At 40.3% G+C, this 20207-nt stretch overlaps 1 pseudogene; it reads right to left on the bottom strand.

Annotated features, from left to right (window-relative positions):
• Nucleotides 1-12862, bottom strand: part of LOC106585506 (vitrin-like) — a 32271-nt pseudogene extending 19409 nt beyond the window's left edge.
• Nucleotides 12863-20207: the final 7345 nt, after the last annotated feature.

The following is a 20207-nucleotide window of genomic DNA, read 5'->3' as shown; positions in this document are numbered from 1 at the left end:
GAATGGTGTCTGTGAGTATAACAGAACTCAAATGGCAGGCCAAAACCTGAGAAGATTCCATGCAGGAAGTGGCCTGTCTGAGAAGTTGTGTTTCATCTTGGCTCTTTTTATTGAAGACTGAGGATCTTTGCTCTAACGTGACACTTCCTACGGCTCCCATAGGCTCTCAGAGCCCGGGAAAAAGCTGAACGATATCGAGGCAGCCTCTGGCTGAAACACATTATCGCTTTTGGCAAGTGGCCGATCAGAGTACTATGGGCTTAGGCGCGTGCCCGAGTCGACCGAATGCTTTATTTTCTTTCGTCTGTTTACCTAAACGCAGATTCCCGGTCGGAACATTATCGCTTTTTTATGAGAAAAATGGCATAAAAATTGATTTTAAACAGCGGTTGACATGCTTCGAAGTACGGTAATGGAATATTTAGAATTTTTTGTCATGAATTGCGCCATGCTCGTCACCCTTATTTACCCTTTCGGATAGTGTCTTGAACGCACGAACAAAACACCGCTGTTTGGATATAACTATGGATTATTTTGAACCAAACCAACATTTGTTATTGAAGTAGAAGTCCTGGGAGTGCATTCTGACGAAGACAGCAAAGGTAATAACATTTTTCTTATAGTAAATCTGACTTTGGTGAGTGCTAAATTTGCTGGGTGTCTAAATAGCTAGCCCTGTGATGCCGGGCTATCTACTGAGAATATTGCAAAATGTGCTTTCACCGAAAAGCTATTTTAAAATCGGACATATCGAGTGCATAGAGGAGTTCTGTATCTATAATTCTTAAAATAATTGTTGTGCTTTTTGTGAACGTTTATCGTTAGTAATTTAGTAAATTTTTGTAAATTCACCGGAAGTTTGCGGGGGTATGCTAGTTCTGAACGTCACATGCTAATGTAAAAAGCTGGTTTTTGATATAAATATGAACTTGATTGAACAAAACATGCATGTATTGTATAACATAATGTCCTAGGGTTGTCATCTGATGAAGATCATCAAAGGTTAGTGCTGCATTTAGCTGTCTTCTGGGTTTTTGTGACATTATATGCTAGCTTGAAAAATGGGTGTCTGATTATTTCTGGCTGGGTACTCTGCTGACATAATCTAATGTTTTGCTTTCGTTGTAAAGCCTTTTTGAAATCGGACGGTGTGGTAGATAAAGGAGAGTCTTGTCTTTAAAATGGTGTAAAATAGTCATATGTTTGAGAAATTGAAGTAATAGCATTTCTAAGGTATTTGAATAACGCGCCACGGGATTTCACTGGCTGTTACGTAGGTGGGACGAAATCGTCCCACTGGCCCTAGAGAAGTTAACAACAACTAAAGTAACACTGCAAAACATTTGGCAAAGCAATTCGCTTTTTGTCCTGAATACAAACTGTTATGTTTGTGGCAAATCCAATACAACACATTACAGTGTACCACTCTCCATATGTTCAAGTATAGTGGTGGCTGCATCATGTTGTGTATGCTTGTAATCGTTAAGGACTGGGGAGTATGTCAGGATAAAAAGGAACGGAATGGAGCTAAGCACAGGCAAAATCCTACAGGAAAACTTGGTTCAGTCTGCTTTCCACCATACACAGGGAGATGGGTTCACCTTTCAGCAGGACAATAACCTAAAACACAAGGCAAAATCTACATTGGAGTTGCTTACCAAGAAGTCAGTGAATGTTCATGAGTGGTCCAGTTTTCACTTAAATCTTCTTGAAAATCTATGGCATGACCTGAAAATGATTGTCTAGCAATGATCAACAACCAATTTGATAGAGCTTGAGGAACAATAAAAAAGAATAATGAGCAAATATTGCACAATCCAGGTGTGGAAAACTCTTAGAGATTTACCCAGAAACACTCACAGCTGTTATCTCTGCCGAAGGTGATTCTAACATGTATTGACTCGGGGTTGAATACTCATCTAATCAAGATTAATGTTGTCGTGACATGACTTTCATTAATCTGATGACTGTTATGTATCGAATCAACTATGTTTCATTGTTACTCAATTTAATGTAACAATTAACCTGTTGGGTCTAGGGGGCAGCATTTGCACGTCTGGATAAAAAAAATGTACCCGATTTAATCTGGTTACTAATCCTACCCAGTAACTAGAATATGCATATACTTATTATATATGGATAGAAAACACTCTAAAGTTTCCAAAACTGTTTGAATGGTGTCTGTGAGTATAACAGAACTCATTTGGCAGGCAAAACCCTGAGACATTTTCTGACAGGAAGTGGATACCTGATGTGTTGTATTGACTTTAAACCTATCCCATTGAAAAACACAGGGGTTTAGGAATATTTTGGCACTTCCTATTGCTTCCACTAGATGTCACCAGCCTTTACAAAGTGTTTTGAGTCTTCTGGAGGGAGATCTGACCGAACAAGAGCCATGGAACGATGATGTCCCATTAGACACCTGGCGCGCGAGTTCATGTTGGGTACCCTCGTTCCAATACGTTATAAAAGAGTATGCATTCGTCCACCTTGAATATTATTCATGTTCTGGTTAAAAAAGGCCCTAATGATTTATGCTATACAACGTTTGACATGTTTGAACGAACGGAAATATATTTTTTCCCCTCGTTCATGACGAGAAGTCCGGCTGGCTTACATCATGTGCTAACGAGACGGAGATTTTTGGACATAAATGATGAGCTTTTTTGAACAAAACTACATTCGTTATGGACCTGTGATACCTGGAAGTGACATCTGATGAAGAGAATCAAAGGTAATGGATTATTTACATAGTATTTTCGATTTTAGATCTCCCCAACATGACGTCTAGTCTGTATCGTAACGCGTATTTTTCTGGGCGCAGTGCTCAGATTATTGCAAAGTGTGATTTCCCAGTAAGGTTATTTTTAAATCTGGCAAGTTGATTGCGTTCAAGAGATGTAAATCTATAATTCTTTAAATGACAATATAATATTTTACCAATGTTTTCTAATTTTAATTATTTAATTTGTTACGCTGACTTGACTGCCGGTTATTGGAGGGAAACGATTTCCTCAACATCAATGCCATAGTAAAACGCTGTTTTTGGATATAAATATGAACTTGATAGAACTAAAAATGCATGCATTGTCTAACATAATGTCCTAGGAGTGTCATCTGATGGAGATTGTAAAAGGTTAGTGCATCATTTTAGCTGGTTTTATGGTTTTGGTGACCCTGTCTTTGACTTGACAAAACATTACACACAACTCTTGTAAATGTACTGTCCTAACATACTCTAAATTTATGCTTTCGCCGTAAAACCTTTTTGAAATCGTAAAACGTGGTTAGATTAAGGAGATGTTTATCTTTCAAATGGTGTAAAATAGTTGTATTTTTGAAAAATTTGAATTTTGACATTTATTTGGATTCAAATTTGCCGCTCTTGAAATGCACCTGCTGTTGATGGAGTGCACCACGGGTGGCACGCTAGCGTCCCACCTAGCCCCAAGAGGTATTAACTCATTAGGATTTGGGCCACCACAGAAGAAGTTGTTTAACCTGTTAGGGCTAGGGGGCAGTATTGACACGGCCGGATAAAAAACGTACCCGATTTAATCTGGTTACTACTCCTGCCCAGTAACTAGAATATGCATATACGTATTGGCTTTGGATAGAAAACACCCTAAAGTTTCTAAAACTGTTTGAATGGTGTCTGTGAGTATAACAGAACTCAAATGGCAGGCCAAAACCTGAGAAGATTCCATGCAGGAAGTGGCCTGTCTGAGAAGTTGTGTTTCATCTTGGCTCTTTTTATTGAAGACTGAGCATCTTTGCTCTAACGTGACACTTCCTACGGCTCCCATAGGCTCTCAGAGCCCGGGAAAAAGCTGAACGATATCGAGGCAGCCTCTGGCTGAAACACATTATCGCTTTTGGCAAGTGGCCGATCAGAGTACTATGGGCTTAGGCGCGTGCCCGAGTCGACCGAATGCTTTATTTTCTTTCGTCTGTTTACCTAAACGCAGATTCCCGGTCGGAATATTATCGCTTTTTATGAGAAAAATGGCATAAAAATTGATTTTAAACAGCGGTTGACATGCTTCGAAGTACGGTAATGGAATATTTAGATTTTTTTGTCACGAATTGAGCCATGCTCGTCACCCTTATTTACCCTTTCGGATAGTGTCTTGAACGCATACGAACAAAACACCGCTGTTTGGATATAACTATGGATTATTTTGAACCAAACCAACATTTGTTATTGAAGTAGAAGTCCTGGGAGTGCATTCTGACGAAGACAGCAAAGGTAATAACATTTTTCTTATAGTAAATCTGACTTTGGTGAGTGCTAAATTTGCTGGGTGTCTAAATAGCTAGCCCTGTGATGCCGGGCTATCTACTGAGAATATTGCAAAATGTGCTTTCACCGAAAAGCTATTTTAAAATCGGACATATCGAGTGCATAGAGGAGTTCTGTATCTATAATTCTTAAAATAATTGTTGTGCTTTTTGTGAACGTTTATCGTTAGTAATTTAGTAAATTTTTTGTAAATTCACCGGAAGTTTGCGGGGGGTATGCTAGTTCTGAACGTCACATGCTAATGTAAAAAGCTGGTTTTTGATATAAATATGAACTTGATTGAACAAAACATGCATGTATTGTATAACATAATGTCCTAGGGTTGTCATCTGATGAAGATCATCAAAGGTTAGTGCTGCATTTAGCTGTCTTCTGGGTTTTTGTGACATTATATGCTAGCTTGAAAAATGGGTGTCTGATTATTTCTGGCTGGGTACTCTGCTGACATAATCTAATGTTTTGCTTTTGTTGTAAAGCCTTTTTGAAATCGGACGGTGTGGTAGATAAAGGAGAGTCTTGTCTTTAAAATGGTGTAAAATAGTCATATGTTTGAGAAATTGAAGTAATAGCATTTCTAAGGTATTTGAATAACGCGCCACGGGATTTCACTGGCTGTTACGTAGGTGGGACGAAATCGTCCCACTGGCCCTAGAGAAGTTAACAACAACTAAAGTAACACTGCAAAACATTTGGCAAAGCAATTCGCTTTTTGTCCTGAATACAAACTGTTATGTTTGTGGCAAATCCAATACAACACATTACAGTGTACCACTCTCCATCTGTTCAAGTATAGTGGTGGCTGCATCATGTTGTGTATGCTTGTAATCGTTAAGGACTGGGGAGTATGTCAGGATAAAAAGGAACGGAATGGAGCTAAGCACAGGCAAAATCCTACAGGAAAACTTGGTTCAGTCTGCTTTCCACCATACACAGGGAGATGGGTTCACCTTTCAGCAGGACAATAACCTAAAACACAAGGCAAAATCTACATTGGAGTTGCTTACCAAGAAGTCAGTGAATGTTCATGAGTGGTCCAGTTTTCACTTAAATCTTCTTGAAAATCTATGGCATGACCTGAAAATGATTGTCTAGCAATGATCAACAACCAATTTGATAGAGCTTGAGGAACAATAAAAAAGAATAATGAGCAAATATTGCACAATCCAGGTGTGGAAAACTCTTAGAGATTTACCCAGAAACACTCACAGCTGTTATCTCTGCCGAAGGTGATTCTAACATGTATTGACTCGGGGTTGAATACTCATCTAATCAAGATTAATGTTGTCGTGACATGACTTTCATTAATCTGATGACTGTTATGTATCGAATCAACTATGTTTCATTGTTACTCAATTTAATGTAACAATTAACTCATTAGGATTTGGGCCACCACAGAAGAAGTTGTTTAACCTGTTAGGGCTAGGGGGCAGTATTGACACGGCCGGATAAAAAACGTACCCGATTTAATCTGGTTACTACTCCTGCCCAGTAACTAGAATATGCATATACGTATTGGCTTTGGATAGAAAACACCCTAAAGTTTCTAAAACTGTTTGAATGGTGTCTGTGAGTATAACAGAACTCAAATGGCAGGCCAAAACCTGAGAAGATTCCATGCAGGAAGTGGCCTGTCTGAGAAGTTGTGTTTCATCTTGGCTCTTTTTATTGAAGACTGAGCATCTTTGCTCTAACGTGACACTTCCTACGGCTCCCATAGGCTCTCAGAGCCCGGGAAAAAGCTGAACGATATCGAGGCAGCCTCTGGCTGAAACACATTATCGCTTTTGGCAAGTGGCCGATCAGAGTACTATGGGCTTAGGCGCGTGCCCGAAGTCGACCGAATGCTTTATTTTCTTTCGTCTGTTTACCTAAACGCAGATTCCCGGTCGGAATATTATCGCTTTTTTATGAGAAAAATGGCATAAAAATTGATTTTAAACAGCGGTTGACATGCTTCGAAGTACGGTAATGGAATATTTAGAATTTTTTTGTCACGAATTGAGCCATGCTCGTCACCCTTATTTACCCTTTCGGATAGTGTCTTGAACGCATACGAACAAAACACCGCTGTTTGGATATAACTATGGATTATTTTGAACCAAACCAACATTTGTTATTGAAGTAGAAGTCCTGGGAGTGCATTCTGACGAAGACAGCAAAGGTAATAACATTTTTCTTATAGTAAATCTGACTTTGGTGAGTGCTAAATTTGCTGGGTGTCTAAATAGCTAGCCCTGTGATGCCGGGCTATCTACTGAGAATATTGCAAAATGTGCTTTCACCGAAAAGCTATTTTAAAATCGGACATATCGAGTGCATAGAGGAGTTCTGTATCTATAATTCTTAAAATAATTGTTGTGCTTTTTGTGAACGTTTATCGTTAGTAATTTAGTAAATTTTTTGTAAATTCACCGGAAGTTTGCGGGGGGTATGCTAGTTCTGAACGTCACATGCTAATGTAAAAAGCTGGTTTTTGATATAAATATGAACTTGATTGAACAAAACATGCATGTATTGTATAACATAATGTCCTAGGGTTGTCATCTGATGAAGATCATCAAAGGTTAGTGCTGCATTTAGCTGTCTTCTGGGTTTTTGTGACATTATATGCTAGCTTGAAAAATGGGTGTCTGATTATTTCTGGCTGGGTACTCTGCTGACATAATCTAATGTTTTGCTTTCGTTGTAAAGCCTTTTTGAAATCGGACGGTGTGGTAGATAAAGGAGAGTCTTGTCTTTAAAATGGTGTAAAATAGTCATATGTTTGAGAAATTGAAGTAATAGCATTTCTAAGGTATTTGAATAACGCGCCACGGGATTTCACTGGCTGTTACGTAGGTGGGACGAAATCGTCCCACTGGCCCTAGAGAAGTTAACAACAACTAAAGTAACACTGCAAAACATTTGGCAAAGCAATTCGCTTTTTGTCCTGAATACAAACTGTTATGTTTGTGGCAAATCCAATACAACACATTACAGTGTACCACTCTCCATCTGTTCAAGTATAGTGGTGGCTGCATCATGTTGTGTATGCTTGTAATCGTTAAGGACTGGGGAGTATGTCAGGATAAAAAGGAACGGAATGGAGCTAAGCACAGGCAAAATCCTACAGGAAAACTTGGTTCAGTCTGCTTTCCACCATACACAGGGAGATGGGTTCACCTTTCAGCAGGACAATAACCTAAAACACAAGGCAAAATCTACATTGGAGTTGCTTACCAAGAAGTCAGTGAATGTTCATGAGTGGTCCAGTTTTCACTTAAATCTTCTTGAAAATCTATGGCATGACCTGAAAATGATTGTCTAGCAATGATCAACAACCAATTTGATAGAGCTTGAGGAACAATAAAAAAGAATAATGAGCAAATATTGCACAATCCAGGTGTGGAAAACTCTTAGAGATTTACCCAGAAACACTCACAGCTGTTATCTCTGCCGAAGGTGATTCTAACATGTATTGACTCGGGGTTGAATACTCATCTAATCAAGATTAATGTTGTCGTGACATGACTTTCATTAATCTGATGACTGTTATGTATCGAATCAACTATGTTTCATTGTTACTCAATTTAATGTAACAATTAACTCATTAGGATTTGGGCCACCACAGAAGAAGTTGTTTAACCTGTTAGGGCTAGGGGGGCAGTATTGACACGGCCGGATAAAAAACGTACCCGATTTAATCTGGTTACTACTCCTGCCCAGTAACTAGAATATGCATATACGTATTGGCTTTGGATAGAAAACACCCTAAAGTTTCTAAAACTGTTTGAATGGTGTCTGTGAGTATAACAGAACTCAAATGGCAGGCCAAAACCTGAGAAGATTCCATGCAGGAAGTGGCCTGTCTGAGAAGTTGTGTTTCATCTTGGCTCTTTTTATTGAAGACTGAGGATCTTTGCTCTAACGTGACACTTCCTACGGCTCCCATAGGCTCTCAGAGCCCGGGAAAAAGCTGAACGATATCAAGGCAGCCTCTGGCTGAAACACATTATCGCTTTTGGCAAGTGGCCGATCAGAGTACTATGGGCTTAGGCGCGTGCCCGAGTCGACCGAATGCTTTATTTTCTTTCGTCTGTTTACCTAAACGCAGATTCCCGGTCGGAATATTATCGCTTTTTATGAGAAAAATGGCATAAAAATTGATTTTAAACAGCGGTTGACATGCTTCGAAGTACGGTAATGGAATATTTAGAATTTTTTTGTCACGAATTGCGCCATGCTCGTCACCCTTATTTACCCTTTCGGATAGTGTCTTGAACGCACGAACAAAACACCGCTGTTTGGATATAACTATGGATTATTTTGAACCAAACCAACATTTGTTATTGAAGTAGAAGTCCTGGGAGTGCATTCTGACGAAGACAGCAAAGGTAATAACATTTTTCTTATAGTAAATCTGACTTTGGTGAGTGCTAAATTTGCTGGGTGTCTAAATAGCTAGCCCTGTGATGCCGGGCTATCTACTGAGAATATTGCAAAATGTGCTTTCACCGAAAAGCTATTTTAAAATCGGACATATCGAGTGCATAGAGGAGTTCTGTATCTATAATTCTTAAAATAATTGTTGTGCTTTTTGTGAACGTTTATCGTTAGTAATTTAGTAAATTTTTTGTAAATTCACCGGAAGTTTGCGGGGGGTATGCTAGTTCTGAACGTCACATGCTAATGTAAAAAGCTGGTTTTTGATATAAATATGAACTTGATTGAACAAAACATGCATGTATTGTATAACATAATGTCCTAGTGTTGTCATCTGATGAAGATCATCAAAGGTTAGTGCTGCATTTAGCTGTCTTCTGGGTTTTTGTGACATTATATGCTAGCTTGAAAAATGGGTGTCTGATTATTTCTGGCTGGGTACTCTGCTGACATAATCTAATGTTTTGCTTTCGTTGTAAAGCCTTTTTGAAATCGGACGGTGTGGTAGATAAAGGAGAGTCTTGTCTTTAAAATGGTGTAAAATAGTCATATGTTTGAGAAATTGAAGTAATAGCATTTCTAAGGTATTTGAATAACGCGCCACGGGATTTCACTGGCTGTTACGTAGGTGGGACGAAATCGTCCCACTGGCCCTAGAGAAGTTAACAACAACTAAAGTAACACTGCAAAACATTTGGCAAAGCAATTCGCTTTTTGTCCTGAATACAAACTGTTATGTTTGTGGCAAATCCAATACAACACATTACAGTGTACCACTCTCCATATGTTCAAGTATAGTGGTGGCTGCATCATGTTGTGTATGCTTGTAATCGTTAAGGACTGGGGAGTATGTCAGGATAAAAAGGAACGGAATGGAGCTAAGCACAGGCAAAATCCTACAGGAAAACTTGGTTCAGTCTGCTTTCCACCATACACAGGGAGATGGGTTCACCTTTCAGCAGGACAATAACCTAAAACACAAGGCAAAATCTACATTGGAGTTGCTTACCAAGAAGTCAGTGAATGTTCATGAGTGGTCCAGTTTTCACTTAAATCTTCTTGAAAATCTATGGCATGACCTGAAAATGATTGTCTAGCAATGATCAACAACCAATTTGATAGAGCTTGAGGAACAATAAAAAAGAATAATGAGCAAATATTGCACAATCCAGGTGTGGAAAACTCTTAGAGATTTACCCAGAAACACTCACAGCTGTTATCTCTGCCGAAGGTGATTCTAACATGTATTGACTCGGGGTTGAATACTCATCTAATCAAGATTAATGTTGTCGTGACATGACTTTCATTAATCTGATGACTGTTATGTATCGAATCAACTATGTTTCATTGTTACTCAATTTAATGTAACAATTAACTCATTAGGATTTGGGCCACCACAGAAGAAGTTGTTTAACCTGTTAGGGCTAGGGGGCAGTATTGACACGGCCGGATAAAAAACGTACCCGATTTAATCTGGTTACTACTCCTGCCCAGTAACTAGAATATGCATATACGTATTGGCTTTGGATAGAAAACACCCTAAAGTTTCTAAAACTGTTTGAATGGTGTCTGTGAGTATAACAGAACTCAAATGGCAGGCCAAAACCTGAGAAGATTCCATGCAGGAAGTGGCCTGTCTGAGAAGTTGTGTTTCATCTTGGCTCTTTTTATTGAAGACTGAGGATCTTTGCTCTAACGTGACACTTCCTACGGCTCCCATAGGCTCTCAGAGCCCGGGAAAAAGCTGAACGATATCGAGGCAGCCTCTGGCTGAAACACATTATCGCTTTTGGCAAGTGGCCGATCAGAGTACTATGGGCTTAGGCGCGTGCCCGAGTCGACCGAATGCTTTATTTTCTTTCGTCTGTTTACCTAAACGCAGATTCCCGGTCGGAATATTATCGCTTTTTTATGAGAAAAATGGCATAAAAATTGATTTTAAACAGCGGTTGACATGCTTCGAAGTACGGTAATGGAATATTTAGAATTTTTTTGTCACGAATTGCGCCATGCTCGTCACCCTTATTTACCCTTTCGGATAGTGTCTTGAACGCATACGAACAAAACACCGCTGTTTGGATATAACTATGGATTATTTTGAACCAAACCAACATTTGTTATTGAAGTAGAAGTCCTGGGAGTGCATTCTGACGAAGACAGCAAAGGTAATAACATTTTTCTTATAGTAAATCTGACTTTGGTGAGTGCTAAATTTGCTGGGTGTCTAAATAGCTAGCCCTGTGATGCCGGGCTATCTACTGAGAATATTGCAAAATGTGCTTTCACCGAAAAGCTATTTTCAAATCGGACATATCGAGTGCATAGAGGAGTTCTGTATCTATAATTCTTAAAATAATTGTTGTGCTTTTTGTGAACGTTTATCATGAGTAATTTACGGCTCCCATAGGCTACAATAAATAAAATAAAAACTAGTATTTAAATAAGATTGCAGTCATAGACTGAACCTTATTCACATGAGGTGAGCAGAGAGGATTGACCTGGCACAGAAAAGGACTCCTTCCACTGAGGTAAAGAAAGGGAACGTATGCCATTGTCTAAGCTACGCTTGTACACCGGCAGCCCCGCTGCCTTCCTCACCATCACCTTGCCCCCTGTGTCCGTGACAACTCCATTGCAGAGAAATACCTCTGTATTAATAATACTAGTACTATTCACCAGCATCAGCTTTAAGGACCGCTATGGACGATGGAAATAAGCTGTCATCCTCAATGATTTTGTGCATACCGCCATTGCATTGGTGTGTGTCTGTATATGTTTTTAATTGTCTAATACCTTCAATAAATCAATCAATCAACCAGTCAATCAAGTGTGGTTTGAGACAATGGCCCCGTTCCTCTTTAACAGCATTTCAGACGCAAGCCAGATCTTACAACGCACGGATAGGCATTTAACATACACTACCGTTCAAAGGTTTGGGGTCACTTAGAAATGTCCTTGTTTTTGAAAGAAAAGCAATTTTTTTGTCGATTAAAATAACATCAAATTGATCAGAAATACAGCGTAGAAATTGTTAATGTTGTAAATGACTATTGTAGCTGGAAACGGCAGATTCTTTAATGGAATATCTACATAGCCGTACAGAGGCCCATTATCAGCAACCATCACTCCTGTGTTCCAATGGCACGTTGTGTTAGCTAATCCAAGTTTATCATTTTAAAAGGCGAATTGATCATTAGAAAACCATTTTGCAATTATGTTAGCAGAGCTGATAACTGTTGTCCTGATTAAAGAAGCAATAAAACTGGCCTTCTTTAGACTAGTTGAGTATCTGGAGCATCAGCATTTGCAGGTTCGATTACAGGCTCAAAATGGCCAGAAACAAAGAACTTTCTTCTGGAACTCGTCAATCTATTTTTGTTCTGAGAAATGAAGGCTATTCCATGTAAGAAATTGCAAGAAATTGCAAAGAAACTGAAGATCTCGTACAGCGCTGTGTACTACTCCCTTTACAGATCAGCGCAAACTGGCTCTAACCAGAATAGAAAGAGGAGTGGGAGGCCCCGGTGCACAACTGAGAAAGAGGACAAGTATATTAGAGGACATTACAGTCGATGACGTGGCACACAACCATTGGTTGAGGCAATGCAATGCCTGCGCATCTAATCAGGCAGGAACTGGACCACAGAATGGGCCATAGAGCAAGTCCCTCTCTCTCTCTCTCATCACCTGTGAATGGCTGCAGTGCAGATACTGGAGTTGGAGGCATAGATTCCTGAGTCGTACACATTCTGCTTGGACTGCCTGCACTGAGGCGGACGTCGGGCGATGAATTCCAGGTAGTCCACATTCCTGGCACGCAAGTCACAGCTGGCGACTAAACGACAGATTGAAATAGAGAGTGAAAGATGGAGAGAAGGCAAACACTGATGAAAAACTGAGAAACACATAGTGTGAGAGAAATCAGCACGTGAGAAAGAGAGAGAGAGACATAGAAGGAGAGAGTTAGAGAGAGGGTAAAGTGAGTGAGAGAGAAAGGGTAAAATAACCCGAAAGGCAGTCAGTCATTAATTATGGACTGCCTAAATGACAGCATTAGCGTTGTAGAACTGTCTTGTAAACTGAGTATTCTGATCCACTGAGTTATGATTGTGCCTTACCTCTGCAATGTAACATTTTCCTAGTTTTGTCCTCCTTGTCCCATGGGGTTTGGCCCAAGCACTAATAATCAGCAGCAGAGCTGTAAAGGCAATTGTTTTTTTCAATACAATAACATGGTAATAATTTAAGGTTGCTTAATCTTGGCTTGAGATACATACCTAATTAATGTCAATGGAATCCTGACCTAGTGAGATATAAACTCAGCAAAAAATAAAACGTTCCTTTCTCAGGACCCTGTCTTTCAAAGATAATTTGTAAAAATCCAAATAACCTCACAGATCTTCATTGTAAAGGGTTTAAATACTGTTTCCCATGCTTGTTCAATGAACCACGAACAATTAATGAGCATGCACTTGTGGAACGATCGTTAAGACACTAACAGCTTACAGACGGTAGGCAATTAAGGTCACAGTTATGAAAACTTAGGACACCAAACAGGCCTTTCTACTGACTCTGAAAAACACCAAAAGAAAGATGCCCAGGTTCCCTGCTCATCTGCGTGAACGTGCCTTAGGCATGCTGCAAGGAGGCATGAGGACTGCACATGTGGCCAGGGTAATAAATTGCAATGTCCATACTGTGAGACGCCTAAGACGGTGCTACAGGGAGACAGGACGGACAGCTGATCGTCCTCGCAGTGGCAGACCACGTGTAACAACACCTGCACAGGATCGGTATATCCGAACATCACACCTGCGGGACAGGTACAGGATGGCAACAACAACTGCCCACGTTTCACCAGGAATGCACAATCCCTACATCAGTGCTCAGACTGTCCACAATAGGCTGAGAGAGGCTGGACTGAGAACTTGTAGGCCTGTTGTAAGGCAGGTCCTCACCAGACATCACTGGCAACAACGTCGCCTATGGTACAAACCCACCGTCGCTGGACCAGACAGGACTGGCAAAAAGTGCTCTTCATTGACGAGTCGCGGTTCTGTCTCACCAGAGGTGATGGTCGGATTCACGTTTATTGTTGAAGGAATGAGCGTTACACCGAGGGTTGTACTCTGGAGCAGGATCGATTTGGAGGTGGAGGGTCCATCATGGTCTGGGGCGGTGTGTCACAGCATCATCGGACTGAGCTTGTTGTCATTGCAGGCAATCTCAATGCTGTGCGTTACAGAGAAGACATCCTACTCCCTCATGTGCTACCCTTCCTGCAGGCTCATCCTGACATAACCCTCCAGCATCACAATGCCATCAGCCATACTGCTCGTTCTGTCCGTGATTTCCTGCAAGACAGGAATGTCAGTGTTCTGCCATGGCCAGCGAAGAGGCCGGATCTCAATCCCATTGAGCACGTCTGGGACCTGTTGGATCGGAGGGCGAGAGCTAGGGCCGTTCCCCCCCAGAAATGTCTGGGAACTTGCAGGTGCCTTGGTGGAAGAGTGGGGTAACATCTCACAGCAAGAACTGGCAAATCTGGTGCAGTCCATGAGGAGGAGATGCACTGCAGTACTTAATGCAGCTGGTGGCCACACCAGATACTGACTGTTACTTTTGATTTTGACCCCCCCTTTGTTCAGGGACACATTATTACATTTCTGTTAGTCACATGTCTGTGGAACTTGTTCAGTTTATGTCTCAGTTGTTGAATCTTGTTATGTTCGTACAAATGTTTACACATGTTAAGTTTGCTGAAAACAAACGCAGTTGACAGTGAGAGAACGTTTCTTTTTTTGCTGAGTTTACATGGCGGAGGCTCAATCAACCTAGTCGTCTTGAATACTTTCCTCTTAACTACTTACATTCTTGCTGGCACCAAAAGTTTTAGAAGTGTTGATAGGGGACAGAATGCAGTCGGACCATCAAATAATTGGCACATACATTACTCTTACAGAATTTCCACGTGGGCGAGGATATTGAAAATGTATCAAAGCCTATTGGATGATAACTTGTTTTTAACTAGGACAGAAGATTTTATAACTGACTTTTTCTGACATCACATACAGTAGGTACAGCAGATCCCCTTACTGTATGGGCCACTTTTAAATGTGCCTTTAGAGGCCATGCAATTCAGTACTCAGCTCTAAAACAAAAGCAATTTAGGTCAAAAGAGTCCATATTAACAAAGGAAATGGAATGACTAACAGTACAGATAGATGGAAATAAAAACTGTACCATAAAGGCACAGAATCATTTAGATGAAAAACTAAAAGAAATGGAGGAACTTATTCAAGAAAGATTGAGTGTAATATATTATGAAAAATAAAGAGAACTGGATGGAAATGGGGGAAAATGTACCAAATATTTTTTATCTTCAACATAGAAATGCTACCAAAAATAAGGTCTTATTTAATTATTACTGAAACAGAATCCAAGTGGTAAATATAAATATACAGTCCATTTAAAAAATTGGAGGCCCCTTACAATTCAGTTTTGTGATTGGGGATGCCCCGATATGAAATTCTTGACCGATACCGATATACGATATTTTCCTTGCCAACAAAATAACGATACTGATAACTGATATTCAAATTTTTTGCGGCCTTTTAAGTATTCTAGTACAGTTAAATAGTTGAAACACACACACCCTGACCAAATAGTTATTTTGTTGGCATTTACGTTTGTCCCCATAACCTGTAAAACATAATCACAACCCATTTCTTTCACTTACTTGGTGTGCTGTTTCGTTGTTCATTTATTCAGTCTCAACCAGGATTTCATCATACATGTCAAGCAATGAAGTTTCAGCTCTGTCTGTCTGTCTGTGGTCTCTCTTCCTCGGTGAACACTGTCACTGTGTCCGTTTCCATCTTGTCCAGCTGTGCCTGTAACATTTCGCGTAAACCCTGTTTCTTGTCTGCAGCAAAGTAGCGGTCCTTGTACCTAGCATCGAGCGTGGTGGCGACACAGTAGTGGCTCAAAGAGAATGCCACCGAATCGCTTGTTCAAAACCTCAAGTAGCGTACTTTTCCAAGTTAACCCGACGGTCTGTGTTGGCATTTTTTTTGAGCAGGCGTTTCAATGCCATGACAGGGTATCACGTCTGCTGCAGTTGAGCTTATTTCTCGAGTCAGTTGTTCAAATGGAGCTAGGAGTGTTCATGTTTCCAGGTTTCAAACATGTTCTCAAATGCCATTGAAATGGCAGCAGCGGTATGAGAACCAGCACATTCTTGAGCATGCAATATGTCTTTCCACAGTACGAAATCCTCGTCCACCCACTAGACTCATAATTCTCATGGGGCTGACATTGCTGGTCCAAATGTGAGTCGTGAAGCTAATAGCAGTGACGCCCATAGCAAGTAGCTCATGGATGCTGTGTAACTCCGGTAGGGCAACATCTGAAAAATAGCGGCTACTTGGAAGTGTGTACCGGTGCTCGCCCAGTCAGCGAAAGCCAACATCATCCACGACAGAGAACGGTTGATTGTCAAGGGCAATGAAAACCATTATCTTGGCATTAATGGATTTCACCTTTGAGTTGTCTCGCTGAAATTTTCTTACTCTTTCAAATGACTGCTCGACTTGTAGACTGCTTGATCCACACAGCAGACATTAGCTGCAGTCCAAACACTTAAAACACATAACCTATCCCCTCAGCCCTCAAATTAAGTGGACAGTTCTGATGACGTATCATGACGTCTGACGAGTATACACTTGCATGGCGAGGGAGGAAGGAATGATTTTTAAATGGACCGGCCCTTGCCCGGAAATTCGTCAGTCGTTCATCCCGCGAGGATTGTGTTTTCAGTCACCGGTGCTTTATATGCGCTATAGTCAATTATGATTGCATGTCTACTTATATTAACTATATAATTATTAATATACACCTACTGTATGATAGTGAGCAAATTATTTTGGTAACTAATGTTAGCCTGCCTAGCTGGAACTTCTTATTTTATTTCTACAATTTCCAAAAGCTAACCAAACAAAAACATATTTACTTTTACGAGATGTGTTTGTGCCGTCATGTGCATTAGTAGCACAATTTCTAACCTTTTTACATTCGTTTTTACTTACACTTGTATGTTGACTTCTCCATTGATGTTGTTTTTAAAGTTTTGGCTGACTTTTCTTAGCGGATGTACAATCGTCGCAAATTGAATTATGGGGAGTTTCAGGCCCCGGAGTGAACATAATTGTACACTTGCACACTCGACTAAAAACGAGGGCTGAGGGGCTTACGTTGCAAACATCCCTTGCTTGGCTAATCATTTGGACCACCCTCCAAGATGGGCATAAGGCGAGGGTAAGTGGATGAGGGTGTGTCTTTTATGAATTTGAACCGCAGCCCTTGTGGGCTAGGTTAGGAATGCTGTGTTGCATGTGTGGCGCTATATTTTTCGTGGAGACATTACGTCATCTACCAACGTTATATAGGTATGCACGTCAGCTTTGAAATCGGTTTTGCACATCGGCGTTAAACTAGACATCGGGCCGATGCCAATGTTGGCATTTTTAGCTAATATTGGCCGACTCCGATATGCTTACCGATATATCGTGCATCCCTAGTTGAAATGCAAAAATTCTAGCAAAATGCATAGCGCATTGAATTAAAAAGGTATTGTTGGAAATTATTAATCCATTATTCATCATTTACATGGATGATAAAGTGGAGATAATATACAACAAGTATTGAAAACAATAGAACACTATGAAAGATCTGGGAAACCTGGCCTGGTATTGATAGCGGACTTTGAAAAGGCTTTGATAAAGTACGACTGGAATTTATATATAAATGCCTGCAATATTTCAATTTTGGAGAATCTCTTATAAAATAGCTTAAAGTTATGTATAGTAACCCTATCTGTGAAAGAGTAAATAATGGCTACTTCTCAGAAAGAGTTCAACTGTCAAGAGGAGTAAAACAAGGTTATCCACTGTAGGCATATCAATTTATTATGGTCATCAAAATGTTAGCTTTTAAAATCAGATCCAACAATAATATCAAGGTGTTAGAAATCCAGGGCTTAAAAACAAAGGTGTCATTGTACGCTGATGATTGTTTCCTTTTGAATCCACAATTTGGATCCCTCCACAGGTTTATATAGCTTTATATATAGAGGTTTATATACCTCTCCGGATTACAACCAAATTATGGTAATTGTACTATATTACGTATTGGATCAAAAAAAAAAAAAACTTTTACATTACCGTGTAGATTACCAATAAAATGGTTTGACAGTGATGTGTACATACTCGGTATACATATCAGGTCCAGGTCCAAGGCTGATTTATTTTGCTTTTCCCATGATGTCAAGCAAAGAGGCACTGAGTTTGAAGGTAGGCATTGAAATACATCCACAGGTACACCTCCAATTGACTCAAATGATGTCAATTAGCCTATCAGAAGCTTCTAAAGCCATGACATAATTTTCTGGAATTTTCCAAGCTGTTTAAAGGCACAGTCAACTTGGTGTATGTAAACTTCTGACCCACTGGAATTGTGATACAGTGGATTTTAAGTGAAATAATCAGTCTGTAAACAATTGTTGGAGAAATGTCTTGTGTCATGCACAAAGTAGATGTCCTAACCAACTTGCCAAAACTATAGTTTTGTTAACAAGAAATTTGTGGTGTGGTTGGTTTTAATGACTCCAACCTAAGTGTATGTAAACTTCCGACTTCAACTGTAGCTCTACTAGCTTCTGATTTACATAACTTCGTTGTTGAAGTATAAAAACACGAGTTACCAAACCCGTTCACAGGGTTGGTTAACTCTTGAGGTTCCTTGGGTCTCCACCGAATTAGTTAATGCAATTGGCAAAACTCATTACAATTAGATGTTCTAGTGCCGCTCGGGCAGTTTAGAGCGTTCATTGAGGACATAGTAGCTGAGGACTGTAACAGTTTTTCATAAATGTTGTGTTTTGGATTGATTGCTGTTTTGTTTTACATTGTATTGGTTGCTGTATTGTTGTGATCAAGGCATCGATGGGAATGAGACTCTTGCCTCAATGGGTTTTCTCTGAATAAACAAAGAATAATAAAAGAAATACGTAAACCACATTATTCCTTTGTCAAAGTAAAGACTCAACCTCACATGTTTTGATACAGTGGCGTATAAGTTAATGTTTTTCGGTCTGTCAAGTCATGTAGGCCTATATTATTTTTTATAAGAAGAGCTATTAAAGCAGATAATGCTGGAAATCAGCATGTTGAGTTCACTAGATTCAAATGCACACTGGAATGTTTACTTTATCCAATCAGTTAAAACATGCCTAACAGCAACCTTATTATATGGCGGTGTTCTTTTACATCAAATCAAATGTTATTGGTCACATAAGCATGGCTAGCAGATGTTAATGCGAGTGTAGGGAAGTGTTTGTGCTTGTAGTTCCGACCGTGCAGTAATATCTAATAAGTAATCTAACAATTTCACAACAACTACCTTAAACACACAAGTGTAAAGGAATGATTAAGAATATGTACATATATGGATGAGCGATGGCCGTGCAGCATAGGCAAGATGCAGTAGATGGTATAGAGTACAGTATATACATATGAGATGAGTATTGTAGGGTATGTAAACATTATATAAATTGGCATTGTTTAAAGTGACTAGTGATACATTTATTACATCCATTTTTTATTATTAAAGTGGCTAGAGATTTGAGTCAGTATGTTGGCAGCAGCCACTCAATGTTAGTGATGGCTGTTTAACAGTCTGATGGCCTTGAGATAGAAGCTGTTTTTCAGTCTCTCGGTCCCAGCTTTGATGGACCTGTACTGACCTCGCCTTCTGGATGATAGCGGGGTGAACAGGCAGTGGCTCGGGTGGTTTTTGTCCTTGATGATCTTTTTGGCCTTCCTGTGACATCGGGTGGTGTAGGTGTCCTGGATGGCAGGTAGTTTGTCCCCAGTAATGCGTTGTGCAGACCTCACAGCACCCTCTGGAGAGCCTTACGGTAGTGGGCGGAGCAGTTGTCGTACCAGGCGGTGATACAGCCCGACAAGATGCTCTCGATTGTGCATCTGTAAAAGTTTGTGAGTGTTTTCGGTGACAAGCCAAATTTCTTCAGCCTCCTGTTGACATTGCATGTCAAGTTATTTTCCTGACACCACACTCAGAATGCCCTCACCTCCTCCCTGTAGGCCGTCTTGTCGTTGTTGGTAATCAAGCCTGCTACTGTAGTGTCGTCTGCAAACTTGATGATTGAGTTGGAGGCGTGCATGACCACGCAATCATGGGTGAACAGGGAGTACAGGAGAGGGCTGAGAACACACCCTTGTGGGGCCCCAGTGTTGAGGATCAGCGGGGTGGAGATGTTGTTTCCTACCCTTACCACCCGGGAGTGGCCCATCAGAAAGTCCAGGACCCAGTTGCACAGTGTGGGGTCGAGGCCCATCGTCTTAATGATGAGTTTAATGACGAGTTTGGAGGGTACTATGGTGTTAAATGCTGAGCTGTA

Source organism: Salmo salar, chromosome ssa02 (genome assembly GCF_905237065.1).
Source record: "Salmo salar chromosome ssa02, Ssal_v3.1, whole genome shotgun sequence".
In the NCBI taxonomy this organism is placed as follows: domain Eukaryota; kingdom Metazoa; phylum Chordata; class Actinopteri; order Salmoniformes; family Salmonidae; genus Salmo; species Salmo salar.
The sequence above is the reverse complement of the archived record's forward strand: the minus strand, read 5'-3'. Positions and strand labels throughout refer to the sequence as shown.